The 19138-nt window shown below is 40.0% G+C and overlaps 1 protein-coding gene across 9 annotated transcripts in view; it reads right to left on the bottom strand.

Moving 5' to 3' along the window:
• Nucleotides 1–19138, bottom strand: part of TPK1 (thiamin pyrophosphokinase 1) — an 844123-nt gene that overhangs the window by 576314 nt on the left and 248671 nt on the right. The gene's annotated exons all lie outside the window — the stretch shown is intronic.

Raw genomic sequence — 19138 nt, 5'->3', positions numbered from 1 at the left:
GCTTCAATGGATCCCACTGATTCTGAGATTGTTTTTAGTGACATATTGTACATCATGATAGTGGTAAAATTTATTTGATCTGACTTATGTTTATTTGTGAAAAAAAATGGAAATTTGGTGAAAATTTGAAAAATTTGGCAATTTTCAAACTTTTAAATTATTATGCCCTTAAATCAGAGAGTCATGTCACACAAAATAGTTAATATTTCCCACATGTCAACTTTACATCAGTACAATTTTTGAAACCTATTTTTTTTTGTTAGGAAGTTATAAGGCTTAAAAGTTGACCAGCGATTTCTCATTTTTACAACAAAATTTTCAAAAATAGCCCTTTGTGACTATCTACAGGTGTAGTGACTATTTTGACTCCATGGGTATTTCCCAGAAACAAGCAGCAGTGGATGTTGCTGAGTGAATATTGAAAACTGCTCTTGCAGTGACCAGTACGTGCTTGCTTCTAGAGACATGCACCCATAAATTAGGCAGGCTCTCATAACTACAGAAATGGCAAACATGTGGGTACTAAATGTGGTTTAGGCACAATGTGGGGCTCAGAAGGGAGGGGGCATTTGGATTTGGGAGTGCAGAATTTGCTGATTTCATTGGGAGAGCGATGAGCCACTTTGCTTTTCCAGAGCCTTTGTATAATCAGTAACATGGAAGCCCCCTGTATTTGCGTTAACAGATGAGTCCTTAAGTGGAGACTTGCTTTTTTTTTATGGATTAATTTGAAGCTTTTGTTAGGAACATTTTACAAAACATTTTGGATCACATTTATCTGGCGCTGTAAGCTGATCACTTATATCAGGGTTTCCATCTAAATCTCTGAGTGACGTGATTCAGATGAAACCCCATGGGATCCATTCACTATAATGATGCAGCAGAGTTACTTTGGACTCCATCTGACATCTGTTCAGCAGTGTCCTCTTCAAAACTGTGGCCAACGGCGCTTTTATGCATGCCTAAAAAGATGGACACCACCAGATCATAGGTCAGATGGCGTCCACAGTGCCTCCATCTGCCTCATTATAGGGAATCTTCTGCCGGGGGTTCCGTCTGAATCACGTATTTCTGAGATTTAAACAGAAACCCTGTTGTCAGCGCAGAGCGCAGGATAAATGTGAGCCAAGCCTTACAGCAATCTTTGGGAGGTAGAATGAAAAAATCAGCAGCAGGTGAAGAATTGGTTTTAATTATTTTTTATGCCGTTCCTCATGTGGTATAAGTGATTAGACGACTTTATTCTTCGGGTTGGTGAAATTACAGCGATGCCAGATTTATATCGGATTTTTAGGTTTGGCTGCTGTCACACACTAAAAGACTCTTTTTTATTGTAAAAACAAGTTTTTGCACCGCCATATTTTGATAGCTATAATTTTTCCAAATTTCTCCCGACAGTCATGTGAGGGCTTGTTTTTTGTGGAACGAGCTCACGGTTTTTATTGGTACCATTTTCGGGCAAATTACACATTTTAATTGCTTTATATTCTGATTTTTGTGAGGCAGAATGAACCAAAACCAGCAATTCAGGAATTGTTTTTTGGGGATTTTTTAATGCCGTGCCGCGTGTGGTAAAATTGATAAGGCAGCTTTATTCTTTGGGTCAGTATGATTACAGTGATACTACATTTATATATTTTTTTATGCTTTGGCGCTTTTACACAATTAAAAATAAATTAGACAAAAAAATTATTATTTTTGCATCACTTTATTCTAAGAGCTGTAACTTTTTTATTTTTCCACTGACGGAGAAGTATGGCAGCTTGTTTTTTGCGGGACAAGATGACGTTTTCAGCAATACCATTTTCATTAACATTTGTCTTTGTGATCATGTTTTATTCCACTTTTTGTTCGGTGGTAAGATGATGAAGCATAGTGTTTTGTTTATCTTTTTTTTTTTTTTTAGTGTTCACTGAAGGGGTTAACTAGTTGGACAGTTTTATAGTTCAGGCCATTCTGGATGCAGCAATACCAAATGTATGTACTTTTTTTTTTAAAACAGATAAGAGTATTTATTGGATTCAATTTTTTTCTTTCTTTGTTCTTTATTTTGAGATTTTTCTTTATATATTTATAATTTCTATTAACTTTTCTTTTAATTTTTTACATTGTCCCATTTTGGGAAATCAACTTTCCTTGCCCCGATTGCTGATCTAATACTCTGCAATGCTTCTGCTTCTAGCTTTACATGACTTGAGGCCTGCTTCTAGGAGCGTGTTATGAACTGTTTTCGCCGTGCACTTCACTCCAGCTGCCATTTGCCATTCCTTTAGTAGGTCACTTGATTAGAGATGAGCGGTGTTCGACTAGAACTGTTCGCCAATCTCAAATTCGAGCTGTTTTGGGCGGTGTTCGAGCCGTTCGACAAACGCGAACGATTTGCAAAAAATTCGGCTGTTCGAGGTTATGTTCGATAACTGTTCGTGCACCAAAAACATAACTGAATTTTTTCACATCATGCAGGGATTGTCTGCCACTCACTGTAATGCCACAGCCATGGTGGTTGTGGCATTACAGTGGTTGCCCAAATCGATGGGAACAGTGCTCACAGTGAAACATGAAAAGCCGGCAATTCAGCACTGGCATACACCGGTAACCGACAATTTAGAAAAGAAAGAATAGAACATCACACATAGATTAGATAGATAGAAACATGTCAGTCACATATATAAGAAGTACAGTGACAGTGTTGGTTACTGTACTTGTCATTTAGTGTTAAAATAAAAAAAAAGCTGCCATCCAGCTTGCCATGCCGCAGACACTGAGAAGCGCAGGCATGCTTGCGCTCCTCAGTGTCTCGCTGTGACGGCATCCAGATGAGTTGAGTTCATGTCCAATGAACTCAGCACACCTCATGCACGTCACTGACAGCGTGGGAGAATTCTCCTGCACTCAGCGCTTGAGCAGGAGAATTCTCCCACGCTGGGATGGCATTGAGATGACAGGCTGGATCGCAGCTGAGCGCTGACATCCAGATTGTCATCCTTCAGACACACTGCAGAGCGCAAGCATGCCTGCGCTCTGCAGTGTCTATGAAGGATGGCATGCTGGATGGCAGCGTTCAACTGCGATCCAGCCTGTCATCTCAATGCTTTTGGACACCTTTGAAGGTGTTTTCTATGCGTTTTTGTTTGCCTGCCATTGGTTTTAACGGTGTTTTAAGGTGTTCGACTAACAGTTCCACGAACATCCCGGTGTTCGACGAACCGAACCCGAACACTACAGGGGTGGCTCAACACTACACTTGATGTCATCCTGCGGTTGCTGAGTGACATTCGAATAAGATGACGGTCATCCCGGTAAGTGGAGAGTCGCTTTCGCCCTCTGCCGGTCTGTAGCTTTGTTGTCCCCAATGTCTGCTGCTTGACCTTGTTGTAATGGACTGCCATCTTCGAAATTTTAAGGATGGAGACAACATGACGCTCACAGTATCCCTCTGCTAGTAAATCCAGAATTGAGCCCTTCTTTTCCTCACTCAAGACTTTTCTTTTCATCTCCTTTGGCAGGGTTAAAAGTTATTCTTTTCATTCAAATTACTTTTGGGCTACTCCTAGCACTTGTTTTGCCATCCAGCTTGTCCTATTGCAAGAGGATTGTAAAGACCACAGCAGTGTTTTTTATACTTTCCCTCGTTACATAAGATTTGGTTCAGGTGATCACCTAATCAGAAGTACATTAAGTAGAATTAGGTGTACTTTGGATATATATATATATATATATATATATATAATCTCTATAGATATAAAAAATATAAAAAGAAAACTGACCAGCAAATCCTAAGTGTGAACAGGTGCCAGCTGCAGAAATTGCACAATACATATAAAGAAAGCGTAGCAGCACTCCATTATGGCCAAGATACATAAAAACAATGAAAACATTTAATCTAAACTGTGTTATTACTCAGTAAGTTGTACTTACAAAAAGCGGAGGTTCTTAGCGCATAAATTGAAATTGTAATAACACAGTTTGTGTGTATATACACACACTATATTATATTATATATATATATATATATATATATATATATATATATATATATATATATATATATATATATATATATATATATATATATAGTATAGACCAAAAGTTTTGACACACCTCATTTAAAGATTTTTCTGCATTTTCATGACTATGAAAATTGTACATTCATACTGGAGGCATCAAAACTATGAATTAACATGTGGAATTATATACTTAACAAAAAAGTGTGAAACAACTGAAAATATGTCTTATATTCTAGGTTCTTCAAAGTAGCCACCTTTTGCTTTGATGACTCCTTTGCACACTCTTGGCATTCTCTTGATGAGCATCAAGAGGTAGTCACCGGAAATGGTCTTCCAACAATCTTGAAGGAGTTCCCAGAGATGCTTAGCACTTGTTGGCCCTTTTGCCTTCACTCTGTGGTCCAGCTCACACCAAACCATCTCGATTGGGTTCAGGTCTGGTGACGGTGGAGGCCAGGTCATCTGGCATAGCACCCTATCACTCTCTTTCTTGGTCAAATAGCCCTTACACAGCCTGGAGGTGTGTTTGGGGTCAATTGTCCTGTTGAAAAATAAATGATGGTCCAACTAAACGCAAACCGGATGGAATAGCATGCCGCTGCAAGATGCTGTGGTAGCCATGCTGGTTCAGTATGCCTTCAATTTTGAATAAATCCCCAACAGTGTCACCAGCAAAGCACCCCCACACCATCACACCTCCTCCTCCATGCTTCACGGTGGGAACCAGGCATGTAGAGACCATCCGTTCACCTTTTCTGCGTCGCACAAAGACACGGTGGTTGGAACCAAAGATCTCAAATTTGGACTCATCAGACCAAAGCACAGATTTCCACTGGTCTGATGTTCTTTAGCCCAAACAAGTCTCTTCTGCTTGTTGCCTGTCCTTAGCAGTGGTTTCCTAGCAGCTATTTTACCATGAAGGCCTGCTGCACAAAGTCTCCTCTTAACAGTTGTTGAAGAGATGTGTCTGCTGCTAGAACTCTGTGTGGTATTGACCTGGTCTCTAATCTGAGCTGCTGTTAACCTGCGATTTCTGAGGCTGGTGACTCGGATAGACTTATCTTCAGAAGCAGAGGTGACTCTTGGTCTTCCTTTCCTGGGGCGGTCCTCATGTGAGCCAATTTCTTTGTAGCGCTTGATGGTTTTTGCAACTGCACTTGGGGACACATTCAAAGTTTTCCCAATTTTTCACACTGACTGACCCTCATTTCTTAAATTAATGATGGCCACTCGTTTTTCTTTACTTAGCTGCTTTTTTCTTGCCATAATACAAATTCTAACAGTCTATTCAGTAGGACTATCAGCTGTGTATCCACCAGACTTCAGCACAACACAACTGATAGTCCCAGCCCCATTTATAAGGCAAGAAATCCCACGTATTAAACCTGACAGGGCACACCTGTGAAGTGAAAACCATTTACGGTGACTACCTCTTGAAGCTCATCAAGAGAATGCCAAGAGTGTGCAAAGCAGTAATCAAAGCAAAAGGTGGCTACTTTGAAGAATGTGAATGTACAATTTTCATAGTCATGAAAATACCGAAAAATCTTTAAATGAGAAGGTGTGTCCAAACTTTTGGTCTGTACTATATTTTATATTATATATATATATATATATATATATATATATATATATATATATATATATATATATACATACACACATACACATATACATATACATACACATATACACACACATATACACACACATACACACACACACACATATAAATACACACATGCACCGTTGAAACCAGAAGTTTACATGCACTACATAAAAAGACACATATGCATGTTTTTCTCAATATCTGCCATGAAATCAGAGTAAACCTTTCCCATTTTAGGTCAATTAAAATTGCCATAATTTTTAATATTTGCCAAATGCCAGAAAAATGAGAGAGAGAGAGAGAGTGTTTTAAGGCATTTTTATTACTTGCTGCTAAGTCAAATTTTACATACACTAAGATTACTACGCCTATAAACAATTCTAGACTGCTCATATCATGAGGCCATGTGTTTGAAAGCTTCTGATAGGTGTATCTCTAACTCAGATGTTGCCAAAAACCCTGTGGATGTATTTTAATGCACACCCAAAACTCAATGCTTCTTTGTGTAGCATCATGGGAAAGTATAAAGAAATCAGCCAAGATATCAGGAAGAGAATTGTGGACTTGCACAAGTCTGGCTCATCCTTGGGTACAATTTCAAGAAACATGAAGGTGCTTTGTTCATCTGTACAAAATTATACGCAAGTACAAAAAAGATGGGAATGTCCAGTCAACATACCGCTCAGGAAGGAGACTGGTTCTGTGTCCCAGAGATGAACATGCTTTGGTCTGACATGCGCATATCAAACCAAGGACAAAAGCAAAAAACCTTGTGAAGATGATGGCGGAAACTGGTAAGATTATGTCAATATCCACAGTGAAACGAGTACTGTATCAATATGGGCTGAAAGGCCACTCTGCCAGGAAGAAGCCATTACTCCAAAACAAACATAAAAAGGCACATTAATGTTTGCAAATGCACATAGAAACAAAGACCTTAATTTTTGGAGACATGTCCTGTGGTCTGATGAAACTAAAATTTATTTTTTTTTGGCATTATGACAATCATTATGTTTGGAGGAAAAAGGGAGAAGCTTGGACGCCTAGGAACACTATCCCAACTGTCAAACATGGGGGTGGCAGAATCATGTTGTGATGTTGTTTTGCTGCAGGAGGGACTGGTGCACTTCACAAAATAAATGGAATCATGAGAAAAGAAGATTATGTGGCAATACTGAAGCAACATCTCAAGACATCAGCCAGGAAGCTAAAGCTTGGGTGGAAATGGGTCTTCCAAATGGACAATGACCCAAAGCATACTGCCAAAATGTTAACAAAGTGGCTTAAGGATAACAAAGTCAATGTTTTGGAGTGTCCATCACAAAGCCCTGATCTCAATACTATTGAAAATTTATGGGCAAGGCTGAAAAGGCAGGTGCGAGCAAGGTGACCTACAAATCTGGATCAGTTACACAAGTTTTATCAGGAGGAATGGGACCAAATTCCGACCAACTATTGTGAGAATCTTGTCTAAGGATATCCCAAACGTTTGACCCAAGTCATTCAGTTTAAGGGCAATGGTACCAAATACTAATGTAATGTATGTAAACTTTTGATTTTGCAGTAAGTAATAAAAATCCCTTAAAGCATGCTTTCCCTCTTATTATTCTGGCATTTGGCAAACAAATTATATATACATACAAGCACACACCACATGTCGGGAAGGTGTTAAAGATAAAGAGTACCTTGTTTTGATTTTCATTTCATAAATCAATAGTCAGAAAATAAGCATCTTTGCAATATATCAGAGAAATCTGCTTCATTCTTCTCCTTGATTGAGAATTAATTTTCAAAAATTTCTCAAGCGGACTATTAAATAGCCCTAGTTTTTGAATTATATAAAATATATAACAAAAAAATCTAAATTCATTGTTTATTTTGGCTTCACAATTCAAATTGTGGTGTGTTTCTTTATTTTTAACTTAAATTTATTATGTTGTAATTCCCGGGACAATTTATACATTATACACTTTTTTGTTCACACTTTTCAGAGTGTAAGTAGTCTAATACACAGGGCAAAATAACTCTTTGTGGTGACATCACTAGCAAAGTTAATTTCGTAAAAAAGCCTCCCAAAAACTCACCAAAACAGGAAAGTTTCCGCAAATGGTTTCTGCTTGAAAAAAACTCCTTATTTTTTAACTCTTCAATGTGAACATAGTCTTAGTTTGCAGAAGCAGTAGCACACAACATACATTTTAAATACATTTTTGTCACAATTCTCAGAATTCCCCAGTCATCTTTATGTATAAGGGTCAGCAATGATTTTCTTCCAAAAAAAGTAACAAAGTAAAACATTTTTAGGTGTTAAAAGAAAAAACAAAAGATTCTACATACTGAATTGCAAGCTCCTATTACACCTACTGAGGGTAGAAGAGACTCATGAATTTCCTGATTGCATGCAGTAGATGTGGAATGATAAAGTTTTATTCATCTGTCTGACTACAGTTCTGCCTCATATCTTCAATTTGTTTGTAGCACACTGTGATTTATAAATTAAACTGAAAGTGAAGGGACATTGATACCACTGCCAGAAGTTCACTGCATTTGATTTTGCACTTAAATCTCAACTGTTTCCACATCCAAGCTGCTCTGAAATGCAACTTTAATAAATCTGTCAAAATAAACATAACCTGTCGTGGATGGGGTTGTATCGCTTTCTCTTTCCTTCATTTTCTCTGAAGTGAATTGTAGAGAGTAATCAATTGGTCCCTGACAGAATGAAACCAAGCAGACAAATGCATACAGCAAAGTTTTTAGCGACTTGATGAAAATTCTGTTTACAGTACAATTCTCTGGTCAAAGCGGTATCACTCGCTGAGCAAACTCAATAAACCACAGAAGAAAAAAAAAATGACCAACTTAACCCCTTAAGCCCCGCGGGTGGTTTGCACGTTAATGACCGGGCCAATTTTTACAAATCTGACCACTGTCACTTTATGAGGTAATTACTCTGGAACGCTTCAACGGATCCCCCTGATTCTGAGATTGTTTTTTCGTGACATATTGTACTTCATGATTGTGGAAAAATTTCTTCGATATCACTTGCGTTTATTTGTGAAAAAAACGGAAATTTGGCGAAAATTTTGAAAATTTAGCAATTTTCAAAATTTGAATTTTTAAGCCCTGAAATCAGAGCGATATGTCACACAAAAGAGTTAATAAATAACATTTCCCACATGTCTACTTTACATCAGAACAATTTTGGAACCAAAATTTTTTTTGTTAGGGAGCTATAAGGGTTAAAAGTTGACCAGCGATTTCTCATTTTTCCAACAAAATTTACAAAACCATTTTTTTAGGGACCACATCACATTTGAAGTCACTTTGAGAGGTCTTTATGACAGAAAATACCCAAAAGTGACACCATTCTAAAAACTGCACCCCTCAAGGTGCTCAAAACCACATTCAAGAACTTTATTAACCCTTCAGGTGCTTCACAGGAATTTTTTGAATGTGGAAGAAAAAAATGAACATTTAACTTTTTTCACAAAAATGTTACTTTAGACCCAATTTTTTTTTATTTTCACAGGGGTAACAAGAAAAAATGGACCACAAAATTTGTTGTGCAATTTCCCCTGGGCACGCAGATACCCAATATTTGGGGAAAAAACACTGTTTGGGCGCACTGTAGGGCTCGGAAGGGAAGGAGCGCCATTTGACTTTTTGATTGTAAAATTTGCTTGAATAATTAGCGGACACCATGTTGCGTTTAGAGAGCCCCTGTGTGCCCAAACATTGGAGCTCCCCCACAAGTGACCCCATTTTGGAAACTAGACCCCCCAAGGCACCTATCTAGATGCATAGTAAGCAGTTGCAACCCCCAGGTGCTTCACAAATTGATTCGTAAAAATGAAAAAGTGAAAAAAAAAACACTTTTTCATTGTTACGAATCAATTTGTGAAGCACCTAGGGGTTCAAAGTGCTCACTATGCATCTAGATAGGTGCCTTGGGGGGTCTAGTTTCCAAAATGGGGTCACTTGTGGGGGAGCTCCAATGTTTGGGCACACAGGGGCTCTCTAAACGCAACATGGTGTCCGCTAACAAATTGAATGGAAAATCGGCTCAAATTGTTAGCGGACACCACATTGCGTTTGGAGAGCCCCTCTGTGCCCAAACTTTGGAGCTCCCCCACAAGTGACCCCATTTTGGAAACTAGACCCGCCAAGGCACCTTTCTAGATGCATAGTGAGCACTTGGAACCCCCAGGTGCTTCACAAATTGATTCGTAATAATGAAAAAGTGAAAAAAAAAACTTTTTCATTATTTTTTTAATTATATGGCGTTATAGAAGTATATAACTTCATTGACTGCTGAGACACAATTAATATATGTTGATCAGAAACAATATTTGTATAAACACAAGTGCTTGGATAATCTTTATAACCTTCATCAGCTCTGTAAATTAGAGCATAATTTAATGTTAAGGGTTAGTTCCCTCTTTTTAGATGGATATGGTCTGATATTGCTTGTAAAAACAAGAATTTTTGCAATTTATGTTTATTAAAATTTGCAGTCGTTCTTGAAATATTAATACTTCTGTTTAAAGATCATTGCCTAGGAAACCGACCATCGCCGCTATTTAGCTCATAAGCAGTGCGCTGAAGCTGGCCAGCATTAGGAGGTAACAGCGGCTCCAGCGATCCTCGTCAGCTTCAGAAGTGCTTATATGCAAAAGAAAAAACATGATAGAGGCAGCAGTTTTCGGTCTCCAAAGTAAAGAAAAAAAAAAGTGTTAATATCTTAAGAATGGCTTAAAACTTAAACAAGAAGCCATGGCTGTGGAGTTGGAGTCGTGGAGTCAGTGTCCATTTTGGTGGAGTCGGAATACAATGGACCGACTCCAACTCCTAAAATATATAATAAACTGGGTACAGTAGTTCAATGCAGTTTGTGGGGAATATTTTTTTCATAAGAATTTGGTAAGTTATGAAATGTCCTATAAATGTCTGTCCTATTCCTGATCTAAGGGTCTAGACTTTTAGCTGAGAAAAATCTGTGCTACAGTAAATTTATCACTTAAACATGAGCCATGTATGAGGGAGTCGGAGTCGGTGTCATGGAAATTGAGGAGTCGGAGTTGGAGTCGGAGGTTTGTCTTACAGACTCAACAGCCCTGCAAGAAGCAAATAGAAAATATGTATTTACAAGCAGTCTCCAACAATATCCATTTATGAAGATGGGAATAACTGTTTAAGGCTTGTATATGAAAGAAAGAAATACACCTGTTTACTGTATGATAAACCAAGATATTTCATTAACATACAATGTACAAGAAAGAAACAGTAAAAAAACAATTATTTCTGCAGCATGTACAGTAATATTAACATTAGTTGACAGCTACTTTTAACAATAAAGGGAATGTGCAGTGATTTTCACTTTTGGGTTAATAATTAGTAATTACGGTATATATTATTTACAGGGTGGGCCATTTATATGGATACACCTAAATTTAATGGGAATGGTTGGTGATATCAACTTCCTGTTTGTGGCACATTAGTATATGGGAGGGGGAAAATTTTTCCATTTGGGTGGTCCCCATGGCTGCCATTTTGAAGCCGACCATTTTGGATCCAACTTTATTTTTTTTCAATGGGAAGAGAGTCATGTGACATCAAACTTATTGAGAATTTCATAAGAAAAACAATGGTGTGCTTGGTTTTAAGGTAACTTTATTCTTTCATGAGTTTTTTTACAAGTTTATGACGACTTATAAAATGTGTTCAAAGTGCTGCCCATTGTGTTGGATTGTGAATGCAACCCTCTTCTCCCACTCTTGACACACTGATAGCAACACCGCCAAAGAAATGCTAGCACAGGCTTCCAGTATCAGTTGTTTCAGATGCTGCACATCTCGTATCTTGATGGTATGGTGTGGTCTGAGCATTCCTACATGAACAGTTTCCTGGAAAGTGGATTGGTCGTTGTGGGCCAGTTGAATGGCCACCAAGGTCTCCCGATCTGACCCCCTTAGACTTTTATCTTTGGGGTCATCTGAAGGCAATTGTCTATGCTGTAAAGATACGAGATGTACAGCATCTGAAACAATGGATACTGGAAGCCTGTGCTAGTATTTCTTCTGTGGTGTTGCCGGGGCTGATATTACTAGCCAGGGAAGGGGCCATTAGCCAAAAATATTTCTTGGATATTAGTAACAGACCACAGCAGTTTGCTTAGCTTTTACTGGCTAGGTTACAGGGGGACCCCAGAAAAAAATTGACGTAGGGTTCCCACTATAAAATCTAACCAGCAACGGCTAGGCAGACAGTTGTGCGCCAATATTAATAGCCAGGGAAGGGGTTATGGATCCTGGCCCCCTATGAGGCTAATAATATCAGCTCTTTGCAGCCCCAGAAATGGCGCATCCATCAGATGCACCAAATCTAGCACTTAGCCTCCGCTCTTCCCGTTTGCCCTGCTGTAGTGGCAAATGGGTTAATAGGGTTGGGGTTCATGTTAGCCTTCTTTTGGCAGCTGACATGAAGGCTAGTTAAGTTTTTTAAATAAAGACACGACAAGAATAAAGTCTTATTTTAAGTAAAATTCCACACGGTTTTAATAATTTAGTTAAAAATAAAAAACACATCTAATGCCCATTCCACTGAAGCCATGGTCACCTGTAAAAAAACAAAAATAAAAAACAACCATATCCCTCACCTGTCCGCCGTGATAACATAACTTAGGGTCCCACGATGATCTGGTCACTTCTGCAGCATCACACCAGCAATCATTGGTGTGACTGTTGTAGAGGACAGCACTCTATACACTGACAGGAGTGTAATTACTCCCGTCCATGTATAGTGCTGAGCTGATGGGACGGAGCTCACTGGAAAATTCTCACACAGCACTTGTGCCTTAAGTGAGGTCACCGGAGCTCTCAGCTGATTGAACTCCAGTGACCTCACTCCCGGCAGTGTATAGTGTGCTGCCGGGTGATCGGATCGACATGGGACACTCGTGATGTTGGTGGTAGGGGAGTATGAAGTGTTTTTTTATATTAATATCAATTTATTTAAACTTTTTTTTTTTTTTTACATGGAGCACAGACGCCGGCTGAGGAGACTACTTCTCCCCTTAGCCGCGCCTGCACTCACTATTATCAGCGGGAGCGGCAGTAGGATGATGGGAGGAGTAGTCTCCCACGGGCAATTCTTTGTGCGTTTTTGACTCATTGACTTGAATTGAGTCAGCCAAATATGCAGCAATAATCTGTTAATATTTTTATACCTGCGTTTTTGCTGCGGATTTCACTGACTCAATTTAGGTCAATTGGTGAAAAACGCTGCAAAAAACACACAAAGAGTTAAAATGCTGCAGATTTAAACGCAATGCAAATCCTGACAGGAAGATTCCTGATCATGTGCACAGTACTTCAGGATTGTCATTGCATTTGCTGGCACAAGGATTCTCTATTGTTATTGGCCCATTTCCACGCTGAAAAAAACACTCAAAACTCACCAAAAATGCACATTGTGCACACAGCCTTACACTAGAGCTAAGACCGCTCCAATTGGATACACCTTGTTGTGGTAGGATGGCTTTTACACTTCTTTCATCAAATTAGTGTCAACTAAAGACTCTTATGTTATTTACGTGTACTATTACCATTTACTTACCGCGGGGTATTTGTTCATTTCGTTTTTATCCAAAGCTCATCAAAAGTCAGCAGTAACTCGTCAATCAGACATCCTTGCATTACAGTGATCCAAATGATGTGTTAACCTGAATGATCTGAGCTGTGCATCCAGCCCCTTCATGTTTGACAGGGTCCGCTGCGCCATACAATCACAATCCCAGTATGTGTGATACACTACGCTGAGCACTCTTTCTAACCCCATCCTGTGTGGCAGACTCCACTGAGCCCTCTATCTAATCCCATTATGTCATACACTCATGAGGCCTGTATCTAATCCCATCCTGTGTGATATAGTCCACGTATCTAATCCCAGCATGGGGTACAGTCCACGTGTCTAATCCCAGAGCGAGATAGTGCCTGCATAACTAATCCAGTTGGTTTCTTGCCTCAGGGACCACCACCTATTGGAGATTGAGTGGTGACTGAAGAGGAAACCATGCATGCATCCATCCAGACAATTCCTTTAATTGCCTCATAATTAAAAAGAGGAAAGTCATTTTACTCAGCCCGAGTATATAAACAGACTGCCTTGTAAGATTAGTTATAGACAGGTGTTGATATAAAAAAAAAAAAATGTTTCACACTGGAAATGAAAAAAATGGATTTTGCTTTATAAAAATTAGCCTTAAACATTTTAAGATGTGCCATTGTAACACTGCTAGATTTTCAGAACCTATTTTGTATAAAGCCATTTTTATATCACGTTTTAGGCAGCAGTGTTAAGGTGAAATAAATGAGATAAAAGGACCTGTGGGAAATACAGATAATACCACAATTGATTTTAGCTTTATAAATGGAAAACCAAGACATTACAAACTTAACTCAGACAGATGGCTTTTATTATTATACGTGTGGACTGGGATAACTGGTACAAATAGAACAGCGCAGGAAATTATTTTTGTCATCCTTTCTTCACTTGAAGCTGCTCTGAAATATTGCTGTATGTTTATTAGGTAAGAATGAAGTTACTTTAAACTTGAGAGAATCACATTGTTTAACCCCTTCCTGACATCCACCATTCTTGTACAACACGTGTCATGTTCAGGCTCTGGATCACCATACTATGTAGATGATTGCTGTTTTATACAGCCGACGTCTGCCTGTAACATTGGAGAACCAAGCATGTTCCGATTGTTATTGTTAACTCCTTAAATGTTTTTAAATGAATTTAAGGTGCATGGTCCACGTATCCTTTGTCCAGCTTTCAGTGATGTGTGTGTAGGGTGCGGATGGGATGTTCAGGACACCCACGGCTCTCATGTAAGTACTCCTGTAAGGTCCAGAGAAAGACTAGGCTTCAAAGGAGAGCACCATTTTAGCTGTGTACTGCAATATAGTCCCATAAAAGGGTAAACCACCCACAACCACTCTCTCGTATAATTGGTATTGCGCTTCCATAAAAAACTGGTTCTATGAAAATATAAAATTACGTATTCACGTAATGCTGCATGAACCAATCACCAGCCAGTATGTGTACAGTACAGACATAGGAGGCTATTAAGTGCATGGAGGGTGTGTGAACAGATGATACAAGGAACCAGATTTGGAAGAAAATGTTGGAAGGGCAAAACTGGAATAGTTAGATAAGTGAAGTGAATTGATAGGCCACTCTAAAGAAATGGTTTTAGGTCACGTTTAAAATTGTGGCTATTATGAATTAATCTGGGTAGTGCATTCCAAAGAATTCCCACAGCAATGGAGAAGTCTTACAGACGAGAGTGGGAGGTCCGGATTATTGTGGATGTTAATCTTTGGTCATTAGTGGAATGGAGAGTACAGGTGGGGTGATAGAGAAAAGGGAGGAAATGTAGGGTGGTGCTGAACTGTAGAGAGCTTTGTGGGTGAGAGAGATAACGTTGTATTGTTTGTATTGTATTCTGTAGTGGATGGGCAACCAGAGCAACGACTGGCACAGGGCTGAGGCATCAGTGAGCTATATCGGTTACTACAGATCAAAAGTTGTTATAAACAATTGAAAGTTTACCACATTTATTGCCAATCTTGTATTTGAAGACTGGTTTTCTATAGGGTTTTGGCATGATATAAAGAACTTGCATTTTATTGGTCTTTATATAGTAGCCTTACTTTAAATTTCTTGAAAAAGCAGCTCAGCAAAGTACATGTTCCTAAAAGAAAAACAGCCTTTGTATATGCTATTATTCTGACTGCATTACTTAGTTGGTTGTGGAGATGTGTATACCTCTAATGTTTAGGCACTATTTTTGGGAAAGGCTTCAACATTGGATTGCTATGATCTTGCACTAGTTTAGTTCCGTGAGCTTCCATTTATGTGCTATCCAGAAACTCTAGGTGAAATGTGTCAGTCTCTGAGAACCCTTTTTACTCTAATATTTAGCTGCTGACAAGCAAGGCATAACTGAAGTGAAAGCTTGTCAGTTCTAAAGCATTGCTGCTCAGAGGGCTAACATAACGGTTCATCTGTGCTGCGCTTGAGCCAAGGCATATCTGTTGGAGATTTGGGCTTCACTATTAGTGTTGAGCCACCCCCTAAGTGTTCGAGTTCGGTTTGGTTCGTCGGACACCCGTATGTTCACCGAACTGTTCGTCGAACACCTTCAAACACCGTTAAAACCAATGGCAGGCAAACAAAAACAAATAGAAACACATAGAAAACACCTTCAAAGGTGTCCAAAAGCTGACAAACTGCTCAGAAGACACAACTAACACATGGAAAAGTGACAAGTACATATAGTCATGCGAAAAGAAAAGAGGTGGAGGAGTAAAAGGAGGGGGAGACACAAATCTAGGCATGTCATGCCCTTCTAAAACCGAAAAAGTGCGAAGCCGACACGGCCAGTCCGTTCCTGCCGGTGCGACCTCCGTGTAGCCGGGTTTGTGCCAGAGCCACGGTGGACCCTGACGGCCAGACCCCTCTCCCAATACTGGTGCCTGTCCGCTGGTGGGTCGAGTGAGCCCCCCTGCAGTGGAGGCAGGTCTAATCTTTTTAATTTCAATTGTCTCTATAATTTGAATGAGTACACTTTAAATCCTTTTACAAGGATCTATTGAAGGGCAAGTCTCATGCCAGCAGCCGCGGTAATTCCAGCTCCAGTAGCGTCCACTTAAGCTGCTGCAGTTAAAAAGCGTTCATAAGGATCGAGCTTGGCGGTCCACCGCAAAGCGTCCTACCGCCAGTCCCAGCCCCTGTGCCTTGGGGTGCCTCCCTGATGCTCTTCACTGAGTGTCCCGGGGGCCCGAACCATTTCCTTTGAAAAAATTAGGTGTCCAAACTACAGGTGGAGTAGCTAGCTTAACAGCTGGGATAATACGCTGACTAGCAGACACAGCTACTAGGCACAAAGTATTTCCTGGGCTAGATGCAGTTAAAAATTTGTAATTAGATACTCTCGTTGGATGCTGAGAAAGCATTCCATAGAGTCTCCTGGCACGCCATATATTATTCTTTTAAAAAGCTTGGGGTAGGGGTCTAGGGACCCTTTTATAGGCAAAATCACGGCCCTGTATCGCAATAAGTCACCTAGGCTGAAGATAAATGGAACATTTTCATCACCTTTCATAAATACCAATGGGACAAGGCAGGGATGTCCTCTGTCCCCTCTCTTATACATCCTAGTGACTGAGCACCTGCTCTCATCAATTCGCCATAACCCCAATATTAGGTGGATTGAGGTGGGAGGCACAGAGTACAAGTGCTCTGCATTTGCTGATGATGTCCTAGTATATATCACTGAATCACATATATCCATCCCTGCTGTTATGGCTGAAATAGATCACTTTGTTACATGCTCAAATTTTAAAATCAATGCAGAGAAGTCTGAGGCCCTCGATGTCTCCCTCCCCAAATCCATACAGGATTCCATCCAGTCCAACTTTCCCTTTGCCTGGCCCTCACAGGGTATCAAATACTTAGGAATTCGTATTCATAGAGACCTCTCCCGTCTATGTTATCTTAATTTTGGGCCCTTTATTGAACAACTCCATACAGACCACGGTTGGCAAGTTAGAACTGTAAGATTCACTACGTGAACCACTGGTGTTTTGTGGAAAAGCACATGTACACTGTGTTCCAAATTATTATGCAAAAAGTGTTTCGGAGTGATAAGGTAAGAATTTTTTTGTTTGTCAGTTAAACTCATTGATGGTGATGTGTGTCAGGGCTCTTTATATCACTGTAAGCTATTGCAGACACCTGTGCTAATTAGTTTGGCAGGTGTGTCCAATGAAAGGCAAGACTACTTAAGAAGGCTGTCCCACATTATTAAGCAGCCTACATTTTCTGCCAAAATGGGAAAGAAAAAGGATGTGTCGGCTGCTGAGAAGCAACAAATTGTGGAGTGTTTAGGTCAAGGCATGACTACAATCAACATTGCCAAGACACCTCATCCTGATCATCGCACAATCAAGAAGTATGTAGCTGATTCACAGTACACACGTGTCCGTGCTGATAAGTGAAAATTGAGGACTCTTTCCTACAGGCAATTAGATCAGGTTAAAACAGCAGCGGCAAAAAAGCCTTGTCACAGCAGCAGACAAGTTTTTGCAGCTGCTGGTGTCTCCAACGTCCCCCGAACAACAAGATGCAGGGTACTTCAGAGGTGCGTAAGCCATCCTGTCGACCTCCTCTATCCACTGTAAACAAGAAGAAACGGCTCCAGTGGGCCAAACAATACATGAAGACTGACTTCAAAATGGTTTTGTTCACCGATGAGTGCCGTGCAACGCTCGATGGTCCAGATGGATGGAGTGGAGGATGGCTGGTTGATGGACAACCCATGCAAACACGGCTACGGCGCCAACAAGGAGGAGGTGGAGTAATGCTTTGGGCTGGAATCATGGGGAGAGAGATTTTCGGCCCCTTTAGGATTCCTGAAGGGGTAAAGATAAACTCCATAATGTATGTGGAGTTTCTCAACTAGCACTTCCTGCCATGGTTCAAGAAGAAGAACCGTGTATTCCGCAGCAAGATCATTTTCATGCATGATAATGCACCGTCTCATGCTGCACATAACACATCTGCATCTCTGGCTGATATGGGCATAAAAGGGGACAAACTTATGGTGTGACCCCCATTCTCCCCTGACCTCAACCCCATTGAGAACCTCTGGAGCATCATCAAAAGGAGTGTCTATGATGGCAGGAGGCAGTTCACATCTAAGCAACAGCTCTGGGAGGGTATTCTTTCCTCATGCAAAACAATTGAAGCAGAAACCATCCAAAACCTGACAAATTCAATGGACGAGAGAGTTCAGAAGCTCCTTTCGAACAAGGGGTCCTATGTGAAAATGTAACATCACCTAGAATAAAGTTTTGAGTTGAAAACTGTTTGATTTCAGTTTCTAATAACCTGCTAATGCTTATAATTTCAAAAATGACCATTTTTTGTTCTTTATTTAAATGAAAAGGTTGATCGAAGAGTGTGGGGGATCTAAGAGTGTGGCAACCCAGTAGTCAGGATTATTTCGAATTCTGACAATCTGAGGGTCATGTTGCAGGTAGTGCAGCAAGAAGGCACTTATGTGTCTTGCGCATCTAGGAGCCCCAAAATTATTTTCCGAGCTAGATGCAGCTAAAAATTATTATTAAATTGAAAGCTGGTGGAGCTTAGCATAGATGGCCTAATAGAATCAGTACTGCACACTGCTACAAGGCCCAAATTATTTTCCAGCCAAGATACAGATAAACATGATTAGTAATTTGAAAGCTTAAAACGGTTGGTGAGGTGATTTTAACAAATCATCAAGCTTTTACTCTCCCCAGGATGACACAGGGGTAGAAAAGTCATTTCGGATCCACGATTTGTTCATCTTTATGAACGCGAGTCTGTCTACACACCACCAGAAGCACTGAACACACGTTCAGACAGAACGCTGGCTGCGGGGCATGACAAGATCTCCAAGGCGTAA

The sequence above is a fragment of the Phyllobates terribilis genome, unplaced genomic scaffold (genome assembly GCF_046119375.1).
Source record: "Phyllobates terribilis strain yellow unplaced genomic scaffold, ASM4611937v1 Scaffold_4__5_contigs__length_816908805, whole genome shotgun sequence".
Taxonomy (NCBI): domain Eukaryota; kingdom Metazoa; phylum Chordata; class Amphibia; order Anura; family Dendrobatidae; genus Phyllobates; species Phyllobates terribilis.
Note: the sequence above shows the minus strand (reverse complement) of the source record. Positions and strands in the feature narration are given on the sequence as shown.